We start from the raw sequence: 17,416 nt of genomic DNA, 5'->3' as shown, positions 1-17,416 counted from the left end.
GTACATAGGGACAGGCATGCTGCATTGGAACGTGAGTAAGGAAAGCTGTAACCTAAAGTGAACTTGCTCCTTTCATGCTCTTTTAACTGCAGATTATAGGAAAATTGCCACAGACCATGAAAAGGGCTATTACAATCATTGCACCGTGCAGCACAAAAGAGAGCCGCTCTGTCATTTACAGGCCACTTGCTGCTGTATAAATATTTATGCTCTTATTTTCACGGAGAGTGTTCCTCTGGCTATATAGGATTAACTCTGTTTCTAGTGCCCCAGAATAAAGGGGCTCTGAAGCAATTTCCTGTAAAAACCAGTAAGAAATGCACATTTGCAGACTGCCATTTGGGAAACATTTTATCATCAGTAAAAATCATGTCACTTGTCTGTTGCAGTCATAAAAGACAAAATAAATATAAACTGCTCTTTCAAGATGGCACTGCACAGAAATAGAGCCTAAACCAGCAGCTCTATTCGGTCATGATTTTTATTTCTAAATTACACTGTTTACATTGCAAATAATTCACTGCACTATTTAAAATTACATTTTTATTCTTGAATCAACAAATGTATTTTTTAGCTGTAATATTGGTACATTGTGGCCAATTCTGAGCTTTGAGAAGGAATATATATATATATATATATATATATATATATATATATATATATATATATATATATATATATATATATATATATATATATATATATATATATATATATATATATATATATATATATATATTTTGTGGCAAACGGTCTGTCCATCCTTTGATAAATAAGCGATCCAGAGGAAGATTGCAACAGAGAATATAGCAGGAATACCATGCATGAACCAGAAACACATGCATATGTGCTCTTATCAATTCCATAAAAACAATTATTGCCTAAAAAGCCAAGTATGGCCATGCCACTAAACAAGTAAATAGCTGGCTTACAAAATATACAAGGATTAGGTGCAGGCAGGTGCTTAGAAATGTACTTTGTTTCAGCTTTCTGTCCACCTCTACCATAATTTGGGAAACCCATTCACTGGGTTGTCATTCATCAACACTCGGCAAATTTGCCTGTAGGCAGTTACTCATGGCAACAAATCAAATTGTTGCATTCATTGTTCTACCTGCAGCTGGCTGAAAAAGCCATTCACTAATTGGTTGCTATGGGTACCTGCCCACAGGCTAATTTGCCCAGTGTTAATAAATGAACCCCAATGAATGCAAGAGGTAGCTCATTTTCATATTATTATTAATTGTTTTGCAGAAATGCAGACCTGATTCTTCATGCTGTATCTGAACCCCAAAACAAAGAGTTAACCGACATATGGCAGTGGGAGGGAGGCAGAGAGTGCATCGGCAGAAAAAGAAATACAGTAACTGATTAAATAAATAAGAAATAAATATTTACAGTGTTTTAGCAAGATAAATGGATGCATCTTTGTCTCACTGAAGATAAAAACAGATTCTCCAGACTTGACTAAGGTGTATGTGCAATGTCTCTCAGCCAGCAGAAATGTCAAGTGTATCCCACGTGGCCAACTCAAGCACTGGTTTAGTAGGAATACACTCCGAAACAGGCCCATCGCTACACACCCAGCGTGCCATCACTTACCTAAGCATCACACACAAACTGGGCCGATCTCACACAAAAACTGGGCAGATCTGGAGAGCAAACTAGAGGCAACTTGTTCAGCTACACAGATTAGACAAATATATCTGCTTGAACAGGGCACATGCCTTCAACTTTTACCTGCAGGCAAGCGACAAGTGGGTGGTAATGATAAGGGACCAGGATAGCTAAATGATGTTTTTGGTGTGCCACCTTTTCAGGTTCTACAAGTCATACATGCGAGTGTCATGTGCAAGGTAGTAGGGAGGGAGCCAGTAACATCAAAACTCTCTCTCACCCAGAGCTTGCCTACCACGTGGAATAAAATAGGGTTAACGAGTTTTGTAGCTGTATATATTCTTATGTGAAGCGGCTACCAAAAAACACTGCAGCTGTTGCCCAGCACTGCACATAAACAGAAATGTGTCCATCGGCAACATTTTTTTTGATGCAGAATTTTGAATAGTATAATTTATACATCATAAATTTTACTTGAGGTCAAGAATTTGGTTCATATCTGGGAAATCATGGAGCCCTATGCTACTAAACACTTGGGGTTCTCCGCTATGCCCAACACAGCAGGTTTGTTGTAATTGCCACCAGGGCCCAGACGTGGCTTTGCCTCCCACCCTACAAAAAGAAAAAGCAGCAATCCCAGGCTGCTGTTCAGCCATAGTGGGTACTAAAATATGAAAGTCTCAGAAAATCAGCATCAAACAAAATGTACTGGATAAAGCTCTGCCGGTGTAATTAGATAAACGAGGCTTCATAAAATCTTTATCACGGAGACGGGAATCTGCAATTTGATTAGTCTGGATGAAAGAGTGAGGTTTTTATTACAGCCTGTACAGCCACGTAGTGCAGCCAGACCTGATCAGCTCATCATAAGTGCAATGTGCTATTCCATCAATGTGAATATCCTCAGGGCCAATTCCAAACTATGGAACAGAGATTTAATACCCAGTAATACATCTTCCTCCTTGAAATGTTCTGCTTTTGAATCCCCTGGGGAGTTTTTTTTCCTGCATGGTATGCAGCCTTCTAGTACCTTTACAATCTGCTGGGAGTTGAAGTTATAAACAGATGTAGATTAAGTATGTAGCAGAGGTTCCCAATATATATGTTTGCACCCCTAAAAGGAACCCAAAGCAGTAGAAGAGGGCCCAACCTCTTTGGGTAAAAAAGGGAGAAAAAATAGCTTTCTAGAGGTTTGAATATCCAATGAAGTTTATATGAATGACTGCCTGAAATTTTTTTTCTTAAGAAGGGGCTATTGGTATTCAATGGGGGGTAATATCAAAGAGGAAATGCATGTTAACTCACTTCAAGCATTTCTTAGTGCAAATTCGCCAAAATCATTTCAAAACAGTGTTAAATAAATTCATTCCTTACATACCACAAGCAGTGTCTCATCATTGTCTCCATACCCCATGCAAGCCACACCCTCCTGACGCGTTTTGCACCATTGGCTGCTTAATCAGAGGAGGTCCTCTGAAGAAGCACCCAATGGTGCGAAACGCGTCCGGAGGATTTTTGCACTAATAAATGCCTTTAGTGAGTTAACATTTCTGCTTTGATATTATTGCCTAATGCTAATGGACCTCAGCATGATACTCAGATAGATAGCATATAACAATAAGATTTATTTATTTGATACAATATTCAATGGGGGGGGGGCTGAACCTAAATAGTCTGAAGACCTCTGGTGAAGCAGATGCAATCTCAATTATACAGCATCATTATTATATTAGCAAACTTTTTTAACACAACAGTTATTCCTGCTGTAAAATATGCAGAGTCTGAAAATGACAGCAATTGGTTGTACCGACTGAGAAATAGTAATATGTAGTTTCTCTGGCTGCTCACAAGCCAGTGATAAAGAGAGACAAACTACCACTCAAGCATGAAGAGTTAAAATGTGGAAAAGGAGACCCAATAAAATATTTAGAATATATTTTAAAATATTTAGAATATATTTTAAAATATTTAGAAATATCTTAAAATATTTAGCTCAAGAAATGAGAAAAAGTAACAGAACAGATCTGATTGGCTAGATATTAACAGCTATGGCAGTTCCCGTTTTAGAAACATGACTGGAATGCTATACACACATGCAGGATGCACAGAGAGAAATTGAGGAGCCCCTTGGGACAAAGGCAGATGAAGGAAGATTAAATTTAAACACTCTACAGAAAAAGAACCTTCAAATCCTATAGAATAATCAATAATGTAAAGCAATCCCATAAAAAGCACTCATGTTGGCAACAATGAAATCAGAAGGGCAACACAAAAAGTACCAAGTCCTAAAAACCGAATACTGCTGACAAATGGAGAAAGTCACCTCAAAGTCACAACAAGAACCCGAGTGAAAGTGTAATGAAGCCTTCAGTATCCAACAACACTAACCATTAGTCTCTGCCACAAAGCATGGTGCAACTGCCGTCATTGTGAAAGACACCTACAGAGACAATAGTGACTTTTCAAACTAGAACAACTATTTAACTAACACTATAAACAACTTTATTTTTGATGACAGAGCTCCAGCATTAATTTTTTTGTTTTTGTCAGCGGATACATCATTCTCCCTGGCTGAGCAAATCAGTATCAGCTTTCCACTAAACAATGGCATCAGGAAACACAATTATATTTGCGCAGTGTGCTTCCCATCTCATCTGCCCTCACTGTGATGCACGGTAGTGTAATAATGGCACAAGGCTTTCCAACACTGATTTATGATATCACTAGACTTGTGATCTTCTTAGCCAACAGGTTGTGATTATATACCCACCATCTTCCAGTATAGAATAAAAAGATGATATTCCATATACTGGCAACATACAGTAGTCATATATCTATAAAGCCACTAAACTGCATCATGCTACTCCACTACACATTGGATATATTGCCTGCCATATATATTCTATTTCCCCAATTTCCTGCATCCATCACCCTCCACCAAATACACCGATGCAATGTATATAGAAAGTAGATTAGCCCAATACTGTCCATCTTTGGTGGGCATCTTGAGAAAAAAATCCACTTGTCTGGCCACCTTATTTTTCTTGAGTTAACGTTTAGTAAAGAGTGATATTCTGAAACAATATGCAATTGGGTTTCAGTTTTTATGGGTTTAGAGTTATTTAGCTTTTTATTCAGCAGCTCTCCCAACCAGCAATCTGGTTGCCAGGGTCCAAATGACCTTAGCAACCAGGCATTGATAAATAATAAACTAGAATATGAATAAGCGATGACCTGAATAGAAAGATGAGTAATTACATATAATAATAATAGCAGCAATAACAACAAATGTGTAGCTTTCCAGAGCATCTGTTTTTAGATGGGGGACAATGACCCCCATTTGAAAGCTGGAAAGAGACAGAAGAAAAAGACAAATAATATAAAAAAAAAAAAGTATAATAGTATAAATGTATAAAAAGAAGAAAAAAACCATAATGAAGACCAATTGAAAAGTTGTTTAGAATTGGCAATCCTATAACATACTAAAAAAGTTAACTTAAAGGTGAACCATCTCTTTAATTTGTTAAATCGGTTACTCCAACCCATGGTGATTATATAGTGGATAATGTAACCCCTACTGTAATTTATAAAGATATTATGTCACTGAGGAGTTATGTGACCATATACAGGTCACATAACTCTAAGGTGACTTCTAATATCTTTATAAATTTCAGTAGGGGTTACATTATGCATTATAATCTACATTTTGTGTGAAATGTCGGGAGGGGGGTGGGGGGTCAGAGGGGTTGGCGTCCAATTCTGGTCGCCGGCGTCCAAATCAGGCACGCCGGCATCAAATTCATTTCGGATGTGCGCCGTCAAATTCGGCAGCCAGGGACCCATGTTATAAACAGCGTGTTCTGACGTCAGAACGTGCCGTTTATAAGGATATAATTTACAGTTTGGCCCAATAGGGAAATGACCAGACTCTGGATTATATATGGTCATTAAACCATAGTATTTTTATACGGTCATTAAACTACTGGGTAACTAATACTGTCCTTAACAGAGGTGGCCATAGATACACAATTATCTGCACATGTATGGTGGCTCACCAATTCCCACTGATATGTACATAAGTGATCAGAACTACAGAAAGGACTGTGTGGCCCACACTCTCTCAAGGTTGCAGCCACTTGCAACCTAAAACGTGTCACACCAGTTGTGTAGCAAACGCACATTTAATACCTTTCCAAATAGGACGAATGCCCTTTAAGACACAACTAGCCCAATGATGTTTTGTACAGTATAGCACAATGTATTGTATGACTCCACATTCCCAATTCTCTAGGTTATAGAAACTGGGATTAATAAACACAAAAAGACACTTTTTTCTTACCAGTTACCAGGTTAAAAGTGTGTAAATGAGAAGGTAACAAATGACCCCACTATATTTAGCCTTAAGCTACTTTCAATGTACAAGCAGGCTCACATTTGGTACAGAAGGCACCTTAAAGCTGTATAATCATTGTAGAGCAACAGTTGAGTGATTATTCCTATGCAACAGCCAATGTACAGCACAAGTCAGACAGCTAGGTAATGAGAAGTCATTGCTTTATGTGCAATTTAGTGTCAATTTTCTTGGTTATATACTATTTATAGCTAATTTTTTTTTAAAAAAACTCCCAGAAATTCGAAATTCGACCAATCTAAATTTATAAACAAAATCAAATTTTTCCAACTCAGACAAATTGTAACAACCTGAAAACTCGAATCAATTCGATCAAACTTTTTCTCCGAAAAAAACTCCAATGTCAGGAAGGCCGCAAACATCTCTAAATTGATCCCTGGACCTCTCCTATTGACTTAAACAGCAATTTTTTAGGTGGCGAAAAGTTGAATTTGAATTCTTAAAGTGCCAGAGTATAATAAATCTCAAAAATCAAATTCAAATTTTTTTAAAAAACTCTAATCGAGTTTGGATAACTCCCTAATCGAATTTGACCATAAGAAAAAATACAAAAAATTGAATTTGAATTTTCAATTCGACCCTTAATAAATCTGCCCCTTACAGTTGCTACACTATAGGGAAAGATTATAACTGTAACACATCTACACTGATACATTCTAACCCGCTTTGTTATTTAAATCCAAACAAGGCGCAACAACAAAACAGCAACATTAATAATATGAAAAGCCAGCTGCCAGGGTTACCCCCATTCATTGGCTCGCATTCAGATCAAAGGCCGGCACATGTTCATGCAATTGGCCAGCTTAGTATTTCCACAGACAAACGCTCCACACTGACAAGGACAACAAAGGAACATTGTCTCGGACAAAACACACTTTCCAAAATCCTTATGAAAGACCAGCAGGGTCAGGATAAAGCCAGGCCAATGATTTCTAGCTGCTGAATGCAAAATGAAAGCAAGACAACTAGACTTGGGATGGGCTTTCCTGTTCTAAAGCAGCCCAGCGTGAGAGAGAAACCACAAAGGGCAGAGACAAACGGTCAGATTCAGGGAGATTAATCACCCGGCGACAAATCTCTTCTTCGGGGCGACTAATCTCCCTGCCAGCTAGAATGTAAATCCCAGGCGGGATGGCACTCGGATCGCTTCGTTTTCCGAAAGGACACATGAGAGGATTTTGCCTATTTATCTTCTGCCACGCTGGATCTTGAGAAAGGATGGGTGTGAGACTATAGGAGGAGATCATCCCTTCCAAGGGTTTAAGAGGAAAGCACCAGCTTCTTTTAATAATATACAATTAAGAGATATTTTGCATACATAACAAACACAGGGCAAAAATGTTCTAATCTCTAATTATCACCTGAAGCTTCAACAGGGCTACTAGGGAATTACCATGGATCCAAGCTTCTTCCTTCCTGATTCCTATCATGCAGAGTGACCCTACTATCATGTCATCTGATTTAAACCAATCAGAGCTTTAATTTATCTCAAAAACACATTCGTATCACCCATGTAGCTTTGTGAAAGGAAGCAGTATCCCTGGGGAAAAAAAGCTGAACAAGGCAAACTATCAAAAAGTATTACTAATCGTTCTAAAGGGGTGGATTATTTGAAGATGTTAATAGCCTTCATGACGTGAGAGATTTTTTCTGTGGGTTTCGCTGGAAAACTCGAATTCAATAGATTCCAGGTTTTTACGACCGAAAACTCAATGAATTTGAGTTTTTCACTACGACTACACTGATCTGAGACTTTTAACATTAAAATAGTTTCTTAAAATTATAAACCATTCGAGGTCTAAAAAAGCTCAAAGCTCTAAAATTTGAACTTTGATAAATAACCCCTTTGTTTGTTATAGAACGGTCAGCTCCTAGCAACTTTTCAATAGGTTTTGAATTATTTGGTTTCTTCTTCTGACCCTTTCCAGCTTTCAAATGGTGACCATTGGCATAATAATAATAAAATAAAAAATAAAATAAAAAACTACTGCTCTTTTCATTTAACATTTGAATTAACATTTTGATGTAATTGTTTAATATTTAAATTTTTAATACTTTAATGTATTTTTAATATTTAATATGTTAATTTTTTATATTTTAATGTTAATTTTTTAATAGTTATTCTTCTATTCAGGCCCTCTCCTATTCATATACCAGCCTCTCTTTCAAACCTTCTGAAATTCCAAACTGAAGAGCTGCTGAAGCTGAAGGCCAGAATATCACCCTCAAAATCATAGTAAAAGTTAACTCAAAGGTGAACAGCCTTTAAAATTCATTTCACTCTAGGGAGTTAACTTAAATGCATGTTTAAACATAGCATGTATTTATATAGAAGATGACAAGGAACTGTATCAAGGTTCTGTTTTATTATAACAGAGAAAATGAAATTTTAAAAAAAATTTGATTATTTGGATAAAATAAGAGTCTATGAGAAACAGCTTTTCCTTCATTGGGAGCTTTCTGGATAAAGGGTTTCCGGATAACAGATCTGTACTTTTTTTTTCCTTATTATGGGGGGGGGACCCAATAATAACTGGGAGTCAACCTAGTAATCCAAGACTAACTATATACTTTATATTAATTACCATTGTCTATTGCAGCAGGACATTACATTTTATTAACGGAAGTCACATGGACCCACATGGGAACCCAATTTTGGGTCCCAACCCATAAGAATCGCTGCTTTACTGAAGACATATATGTCCAACCTGTGCATATTCAGCAGGACACCCAACTTAATTACATTTTATAGAGGCTTTAAGCTGACAGCACACAAGGAACTTTTCAGTTGGTGGAAAAGTACCTGGAATCAACCCCGGTTGTTTCAGGGTGTTTCCAATTCATATAAATGGTAGGCTGGATAGGCCAATTCAGCCCAAATCAAGAGTCAAGCTAAGCTCACTGCTCCAAGCAATAAATGGGCCCAGTTCAAACATGTTCTAGGATAAAACAATAACCCTGTAGTTATAAAATATTTAGTGCAATCCTACACAATGCAATCAGATCTATTTTAGCTCCTAGTTAAAAATGGCACATGAGACACTACCGAGTGTTGCTGTAAATGTTAGAATGGAAAAGTATGTACTCGGTCATTCAGAGGGGAATCCAACTCACAGAGCCAAATACTGAAGCACATCTGGGAAATGTATTCTGGCCAGCACTCACTCTTGAAAGCTTAGCACAGTGTGATAGGCAAGTCCTAGTGCAGGGAAATTAACTGATTTTGCAAAAAAACGTCAAGAATTTATTATATCTTGTAGACGGTTCACCTGGACAGCCACAATGTAAAAGCCATAACTCTGACATGCTTTGCTGAATATCTCGAATCTGTAGGCCTCAAACAATGTAATTTGTTATGTTTGCATTGTATTTATATATGTAAGAAATTATACACGCATCTCAGTGTATATTAAAAACCAAAGATCCCTGTCATGCACATGTCCAATGCAATGGAACTTGGAGCGAGAACCCAGAGGAAACCCGGACACATCCGTGCCACCCATTCACAAAATATTTTTCCCCCTCTATAGGTTAATTTATTTAAATCACCAGTAACACCCAAAAACAACGCATTGCCAAATATTTATTTACATAATGACGATTCATCATTTCTAAAATTACTTTCATTGTCAGGGATTCAGGGCTAATGGAAATTTAAGGCAACTGGGTACTTCTGCTTGTCTGCAAGGAATAAACCACCATTACTTACATACACACACAATATAAATCACACTATTGGCACCTGATCAAGTGTTGCCCATTTATTTTGTATTTACTATGTCCCAGATATGGCTGCTTTATACAGCTGGGTTTAACTTGCCACTTTGTCCAAGGAGAGTCACCTGTCCACCCTACAATATAAAAATAAAACCAAGCAATTAAATGTGGCCCTAATGAGATTTCTTTGGATAATGAATAGGCATGTACTTAATCCAGGCTTCAGATTAGGATTCTGACAAATATCAACCTTTCCATTTGCAAGATTTGGATTATGTGCTCAGCCAAAGCAAATCCACACAATTTAAATTTTGTGCAGTTTACTCCCATTAAAATAAACAAATTAGGTTGAAGGTTTGGTCCATTTTTTGTGATGGATTCAGGATTTGCCAAATTCCAAAGCGTGACGCACTTGTTTGGATGAAGTTGCTTCGATGCATTATAGTAAAATAACAGTATTTTTTTTTACTTTACATTAAAGATAAAATATTCAGAAGCAGCCACTTTAAGAAACCATGAGAGCATAATTTTTTCTAATGAATCACTGTGTGTGTGTGTGACGATCCATCTTTCAGAGGGAGAGGTTTTGTGGAAAAGCTTATTTGCTTAATAAGATACACATGGGAGCCATTCTTAAGGCTATAATTTGAGGCAAACAAAACATTTCCAGTTTTCATATTGCTGTTATGGGATATAAAAGAAGGTTCTGCCCCTTAGCACTCAGAAAATTTTGAGTATTTTATTAATTCAGTGACTTAAAGGGTATGCAGTTCGCTGAACCAGAACTTTGCCAAAAAAAGGCTTGGATTCAGTCGAGTCTGCAGCGTGATGCCATAGACAGTCATTTTAGTTGGCTGGTGGGGGTTGTTTGGGCCTCTTTGAACTTGAAATGCCAGGGCCTATTTGGACTCCCAGACCAGACATGCTTCTTGGATCCTCTCTACATCCTGATGCCAGGTGTGTATGCGCAGTAGAGTAAAAACATACCTCCCAACATTTTGGAAGTAAAAAGAGGGACAAAAAAAATTTTTCCGCACGTAGCGCAGCAATTTTTTGGCCACACCCCCTAATTACCATGTTTGTTTTACAAAATTATGAAAGTTTGAAAATATTTCTCCTTATCTAAACTGTGTTTTTGTGTCTCAAAATTGTTACAAAGTATCTTATTTGCACCTGTTAGCTGTTCCGTGCTCTCTGCTAAAAGTCAATTAAGTGAGAAACTTTGTTTCTTTTTCTGGCTGTTCAGTGCTGAGAAAAGAGGGACTTTCCAGTACAAATGAGGGACTGTGGGTTGAGCTGTCAAAAGAGGGACTGTCCCTCCGAAAAAGGGACAGTTGGGAGGTATGTAAAAATCTAGATTTTTGCTTTCATATTTAGAATTTCATTTGAACTGGGCAATAGAGAGCAACCAAGAAGAAGGATAGTGACATGGTTTTCAACAAACAGGAGAAGCAATTATAATCACTGGGGGTGCCTACCATTTCGGCACACACTCCCCTAGTGATTATGCCTATCCTCCTCAATCATTTTTCAAGAGCCCCCGATTATATTGCAGAATCAGTTTTGGACCTAAAATACTGGTTTAGACCACTAATATTCCTTGTTAGATGGTTATGTCTAATTGTAGGAAGACATTTCAGTGTTAAAGAGCATAATGGAGACCCAACCTAGGGCCAAAACAGGTGAGCCACACACACACACAAAACCAATAAACTCAGAATTGGTCATTTTTATCTGCCTGTATATGAATCCCTGACATAGCCATGAAACAATCTCACACTCATTTATTGAAATGGAGTATAAATAGGGTTAACAAATACAATTGTATGTGATCAATCAGATGCATTTTATTGTTTGTTATAATATCTTTTATTCTGAATATCAGAGGAGACTGAGTTGCTCGAGCATTACAGGCAATTAGAATTTGACTGATCACATGAGAGCCGCGACAGGCCTAACTGAATCTCTCTTTATGCTTACACACAATACAATGTATGAAGGTAGTTTGTTTGGAATAGAATAGCTTGTCCAATATAAACATGCTATTGTGTGTGTGTTTGTGTGTGTGTGTATTATTGTGCGTGTATTAAATGCAAACAGGTGCAGTCACCTTGGCTCCCTTGTTAGCCACTACAGCAGTGGCATAACTAGATATTACTGGGCCCCACAGCAGGTTATTTTTCAGACCCCCAAAATGTCTAGAGGTTGACCTGTTTTACCAATATTTATTGCAATTGTAAGTGAATTAGGGGCTTGTGGGCCCCCCTGCAGCCGCAGGGTCTGCTTCCTCTGTAGTTACACCCCTGCACTACAGTATCAGCAGATATTACAATAAAGCAGAGGTAATAGTACATATTAGCACCTGGCACTTACAGACAGTAATGGGAACACTGGAAATAAGCAGTTACCTTTGTGCAGATGTGTGGGATAAATGTGCATACAATACAGTGGATACAGAGGATACATTGGCACAGTGCAGGGATGTCCAGCCTGTAACCATTAGCTGTACAGCTACAATAGTAGTAAAACAGCTGTCGGTGCATGCTGGGAGATGTAGTACAATAGCAGCTTGCGGGCAGCTGTACAGGCAGCACTATTCATAGAAACCCATCTACAACCTGTGTTCCCCGACAATGATTGGACTACAACTCCCAGCATTCCCGAAAGCTGTGAAAAACTGCACGTGCAAGGTGCCAGCCGCTAGAGAATAAAGCTACTTACCGCTGAGAGCGCGACTGCTACCGATGGGGGAAGGAGGGCTGAGAGCCCCGGCTACTGGTGTTGCAGAGGCTGATCCACTCACAAGGTACTGATCGTAGCCGGTGACACTGCCGCGCGTACGCACTGCACAACAACGTCCCCTTCAGCCAATCGTGGCTTAGCTTGAAAGAGGTGTGTTCAAGCCGATAGGCTCTAATGCATTTTGGGTTTTCCCGGTGTGTCCTCGAGTGTCATTGAGGAAGTATGAGAGATCTTCGCCGATTGGCTATCGGAGAGTGGCGCGTTGAGGGGGCCGGACCGGCTCGTCACAGTGGGCGGGGAAGAGGGTTACTAGAGGTCAAGAGAATTGGAATGTAAAATAAGACTGCTCATGTTATACGCTGTTTGGGTTGCATTCCACGCGAGGCTCGGAATGAGAAATACTAAGACATATTGGAGCCCATTCACTAAGCTCGAGTGAGGGAATAGAGGAAAAAAATTCAATTTTCGAATGTTTTTTTTTGGCTACTTCGACCATTGAATTGGCTACTTCGACTACGACCTTCGACTTTGAATCGAACGATTCACACTAAAAATCGTTCCAATATTCGACCATTCGATAATCAAAGTACTGTCTCTTTAAAAATTTCTTCGACCCCCTAGTTCGCCACCTAAAACCTACCGAGGCCAATGTTAGCCTATGGGGAAGGTCCCCATAGGCTAGGGTTGCCACCCGGCCGGTACTTTACCGGCGTAGCCGGTAAAACACCTGCCAAGGCCGGGGCCGGTATTACAAATTTTAAATTTGTAATACCCTTAAAAAGACCCCCTTGGCCAGCCCCCAATCCCTTGTAAAACTTACCCTGTCCTTCGGTTCTTGTCCTGGCCGCAGCGTGGCCCGCCCCTTTGTGGCATAACCCCGCCCCTTTGACATCACGTCACCCCCCCTTTTTGTACCCGCCCTCACCAGCCGGAATTGTTTTTGGGAAAAGGTGGCAACCCTACCATAGGCTTGCTAACAATTTTCTGATCGAAAGATAATCCTTCGATCGATGGATTAAAATCCTTCGAATCGTTCAAAACGTAATCGAACGATTATTCCTTTGATCGCTCGATCGAACGAATTGCACAAAATCCTTCGACTTCGAAGTTGAAGGATTTTAATTCGGGAGTCGAATATCGAGGGTTAATTAACCCCCGATATTCGACCCTTGATACATCTGCCCCATTGTGTTTAGTTATGGGAAGACCTTGTGCGGATTTATATACAAACACATGATATGGCCCTGCTAGCACTGTATTGTATTGGAACAGTGAGGCGGCCTCGTTGTGTTCAGTGTTTATAAGGCCCTGAACATGGGGAATGTTGTGGCTTGTTGTACCCACTAATGTACCCACCAATGTTGTACCCACCAATGTTGCACCAGGACTGAGTCTCCAGTACAAAATTGTATTTTTAATGGCAGCCGGGGAACAGAATGACCTCTTGCCAGTACACTGATTACTGTGTGAATAAATATTGTCTAGTGCCTATATGATGCCTATGCTGCCCATTGGCCTCCAGTAACAGTCATGCTATAGAGTAATGGCTCAGACATGGGGCAGCTTTTTGCCATCTGACCCATATATTTCCAACTCCGTGAGCAGCAAAATGCTCCAGATTGCCCCCCTGTTGCCCTGAGCTGTAGTAGCTTGGACCAAGCTGGTGCATTTGTGGGCCAGGTTGTTATATAGGCCCAGTTTGGCACAGGGAAAATAGGGTTGCCACCTTTTCTGGAAAAAAAATACCAGCCTTCCTGTATATTAACCTTGTTTCCCTATTAATAACATTAGGATCAGCCGTCATTTTTACCGGCCAGGTGGCAACCCTAATTGAAAATAGGCCCGCCCTGGATTTCCAAGTACACAAAGGCCCAAAGTGCTGCATACCAGCCCAATATATAGTGACTGTATATATATGGCATCTTACAGCAGCCCCAGCACATATTGCCAGTCTGGGCCTGTACAACCCAGTAGAGGGACCAGGCATGGACTGGCAATCTATGAGATCTGGCAAATAGCAGAGGAGCTGCTGTAAGATGCCATAAACAGTCACTACTTATTGGGCTGGTGGGGGGCTGTTTCAGCCTCTGTGTACTTGAAATGCCAGGGCATATTCCAGGGTCCCACTGGGACTTGCTGTCCAGGGCCCCCCCCTCCGGACCCCCTGCCATGGACATGTTGCTAACAGCAGCTAAAGTAGTATTGTTTTATTTTAAACATTAGCATTGAGTGACATTAAATTATATATCTGCAAGATGGCTATAGTTGCATGGCACAGAACAGAAAACAAGGGAATGTGGATTTTGTGGTAACCTCATTGTTAAGTGACCTCAGACTATTTTTCTATTATTGGTATTACTAGAACAACACAACCGCCTCATCAGATTGAACCAAGCCTCGCGATTATTATTCTGGTAGTTGGTATTATGTTTTTAAAGTCGATCTATAAATACTACATTTGCATATTGGTACTCAATACCTGTATGTAGGTTTGCCACTTGGTTGTTATTATAGTGGCCTGGCCGTTAAAAACAATATACACTAATAGGCAAAAAATATAATTTGGTAGGTACAGGGCAAGAAGTAAATCCAAACCAATGATTTATGTTTTTGTCCATCTGGGAAGAACACGTTTGGATCCCTAGAGTATTAAGGCCTATAAATATTTAGTGAGCATGTAAATCAGTACATTCAGTGTATGAACCACTTCACTTTATATAATAACCCTGTTATGTCCTTCAGTGAAACCAGTTTATTTTTTTAATAAAACCACTGGCACCTCTGTTACTTGTTCAGGCTGCAAACAGTATATAATCACGGGTAACCATTTCTACCCACCAGTTCACTTAAGGCCATCTTCCACACCTTTTCTAAACACCTTGTAAAAAAAAAATTACCATTATGATAAAAATACTTTTTAATGATATACAGATGAATTATCTGTCTATAGTAATAAACCAACTGTGAACTTATATTTCAGTTGGACATTTTTCTTATTTAAAACTAAATTAAAGATATATTTCAAATATATTGAGCCAACTCCAATGTCTGCATGATCTGGCACCAGGGCTGAATGAAACCAGCCGGCCCAGGGCAAAGATCTCATTTGTGGGCCACCCTGCCACCACCCCAAAAATTTGTGATAGTGTTACCCTCAAGCAGATGAACTTGAATATAAAAAGGCAGGCAAAATATAAATGGTCTGTGTTCAACAAAGTATAAGCCGTCCTCCTTAAACAAAGTGATAAGTAAGAATTTCACCCAGTGATTTAAACGGAGGGGTCTGCCATTTCAGGGGGATGCTTTAGTCAAAAGTTATAGCAGATGAAAGGTCTGATTGTGGGTCCCCTGTTCTGGTGGCCTATGGACAAATGCCCAGCACTTTTGTGGGTGACAAAGGTAGCAACAATTGTTTACTAAAAATCTATTCCTGAGCCTCATTATAAAAGCTAACTGGATACATAGAAATTCTATAACTCTTTAATCCTAATCAGGAATTAATTGATACTGTAGGGCAGGGTTCCCCAACCTTTTTTACCCGTGAGCCACATTCAAATGCAAAAAGATTTGGGGAGCAACACAAACATGAAAAAGTTCCTTAGGGTAACAAATAAGGGCTTTGATTGGCTATCTGGTAGCCCCTATGTGGGCTGGTAGCCTACAGGAGGCTCTTTTTGGCATTATACTTTGATTTTATGCAATTAAAACTTGTTTCAAAGACTGGAATTCAAAAATAATCACCTGCATTGAGGCCACTGGGAGCAACATCCAAGGGGTTGGAGAGCAACATGTTGCTCACAAGCTACTGGTTGGGGACCACTGCTGTAGGGAATAGGCATAAGAGCAGGGCATTTCCCAGTGGCAAAATGTACAGCATAGATACAAGCTGCTTGCTATGTCAGGAATCTTTGTTTCCGCTGGCTGGAGCTGGTCACTGAAAAATTCCATGATGCCATCCTGATTAATCAACTTCTGCAGTTGCTAAAATTAAACCCTTTCAAGCGGAGCACATTGAAATCTCTTCTGTTGACAAAGATGGCTGTATGTTAGTAACCAAACAGATATTGTAATGTGCAGTACAGGGATATTTTTTCAACCATATATGTTAGGATGATAGATACAGATGTCAAATATTTGGCACTTCATTTGGTTTCATATGGATAAGGTTAAAAAAACTGTGATCCATTATTCCAGAAATCTGAAGGACAAATTAATAGATATTCAATGTAACTTATTTCCAGTAAATATCTATGTATGATTGTTTCATCCTTCAAGGTTATTTGTGCAACTTTTTTAAAAAAATGTTTTTAGATCAGTTTCTAAAATATCATTGCCCCATAGAATCTATATACACCGTGCCTTGGATGTGAAGGCAGAGACTCCTGTAATCATATACCATATAAGTCTAATGTACATCTGGTGCAAAGAATAGGAAAGTTCCCCTATAAAACAAGACATACATTTGTTCCAGGTGATAGACACCTTTTTATTAAAGGTTGAATTTGAGGTTTTAGAAACCACAATTAAAGGGGCACTCCACAAAAACATAACTTAAGCTTTTTTTTCTGATCTTTCTGACTACTTTGCTGAGCTGGCTGACTACTGTTACTTTGTATCAGCACCCAGCTGTCCTCAGCCTGCATCCTCCAAACCCAACAATTCCCTGCACATGTGATTTCAATAAGGAATGGAACATCACAGTGCAATGCATTGTGGGTTATGTAGTTCCTGCATGCTGTCTGTAAGCTGTGGAGAAGCTGTTACAATTTGTAACATCAGTGTTTAGTCCCTCCTTCCCTGCCAGGATTTCAAAATATGCAGAAAGAGAAGAACTGTTAAACAGCTGGATTTCAGCATAGAAAATGGCATTTATTCATATTTTTTGAAGAAACAGGTTAACCGTGATGGGTACATTAGGGGTTTCTGTTT

General features: G+C 39.1%; 1 protein-coding gene across 4 annotated transcripts in view; it reads right to left on the bottom strand.

Annotated features, from left to right (window-relative positions):
- acsl3.L (acyl-CoA synthetase long chain family member 3 L homeolog) overlaps positions 1-12,691 on the bottom strand; it is a 57,533-nt gene extending 44,842 nt beyond the window's left edge. For 2 of the 4 annotated variants that reach the window (XM_041563404.1, XM_018263840.2), the window contains exon 1: positions 12,467-12,691. The gene's annotated coding sequence lies outside the window, so the exon portion shown is untranslated. Of the gene's footprint in view, positions 1-9,770; positions 9,880-12,466 lie in introns of all 4 variants that reach the window. The other 2 variants (XM_018263839.2, XM_018263838.2) reach the window with 2 other exon arrangements.
- Between the last annotated feature and the right edge of the window lie 4,725 nt (positions 12,692-17,416).

This window comes from Xenopus laevis, chromosome 5L, assembly GCF_017654675.1.
Source record: "Xenopus laevis strain J_2021 chromosome 5L, Xenopus_laevis_v10.1, whole genome shotgun sequence".
Taxonomy (NCBI): Eukaryota; Metazoa; Chordata; class Amphibia; order Anura; family Pipidae; genus Xenopus; species Xenopus laevis.
This window is presented reverse-complemented; position numbering and strand designations above follow the sequence as displayed.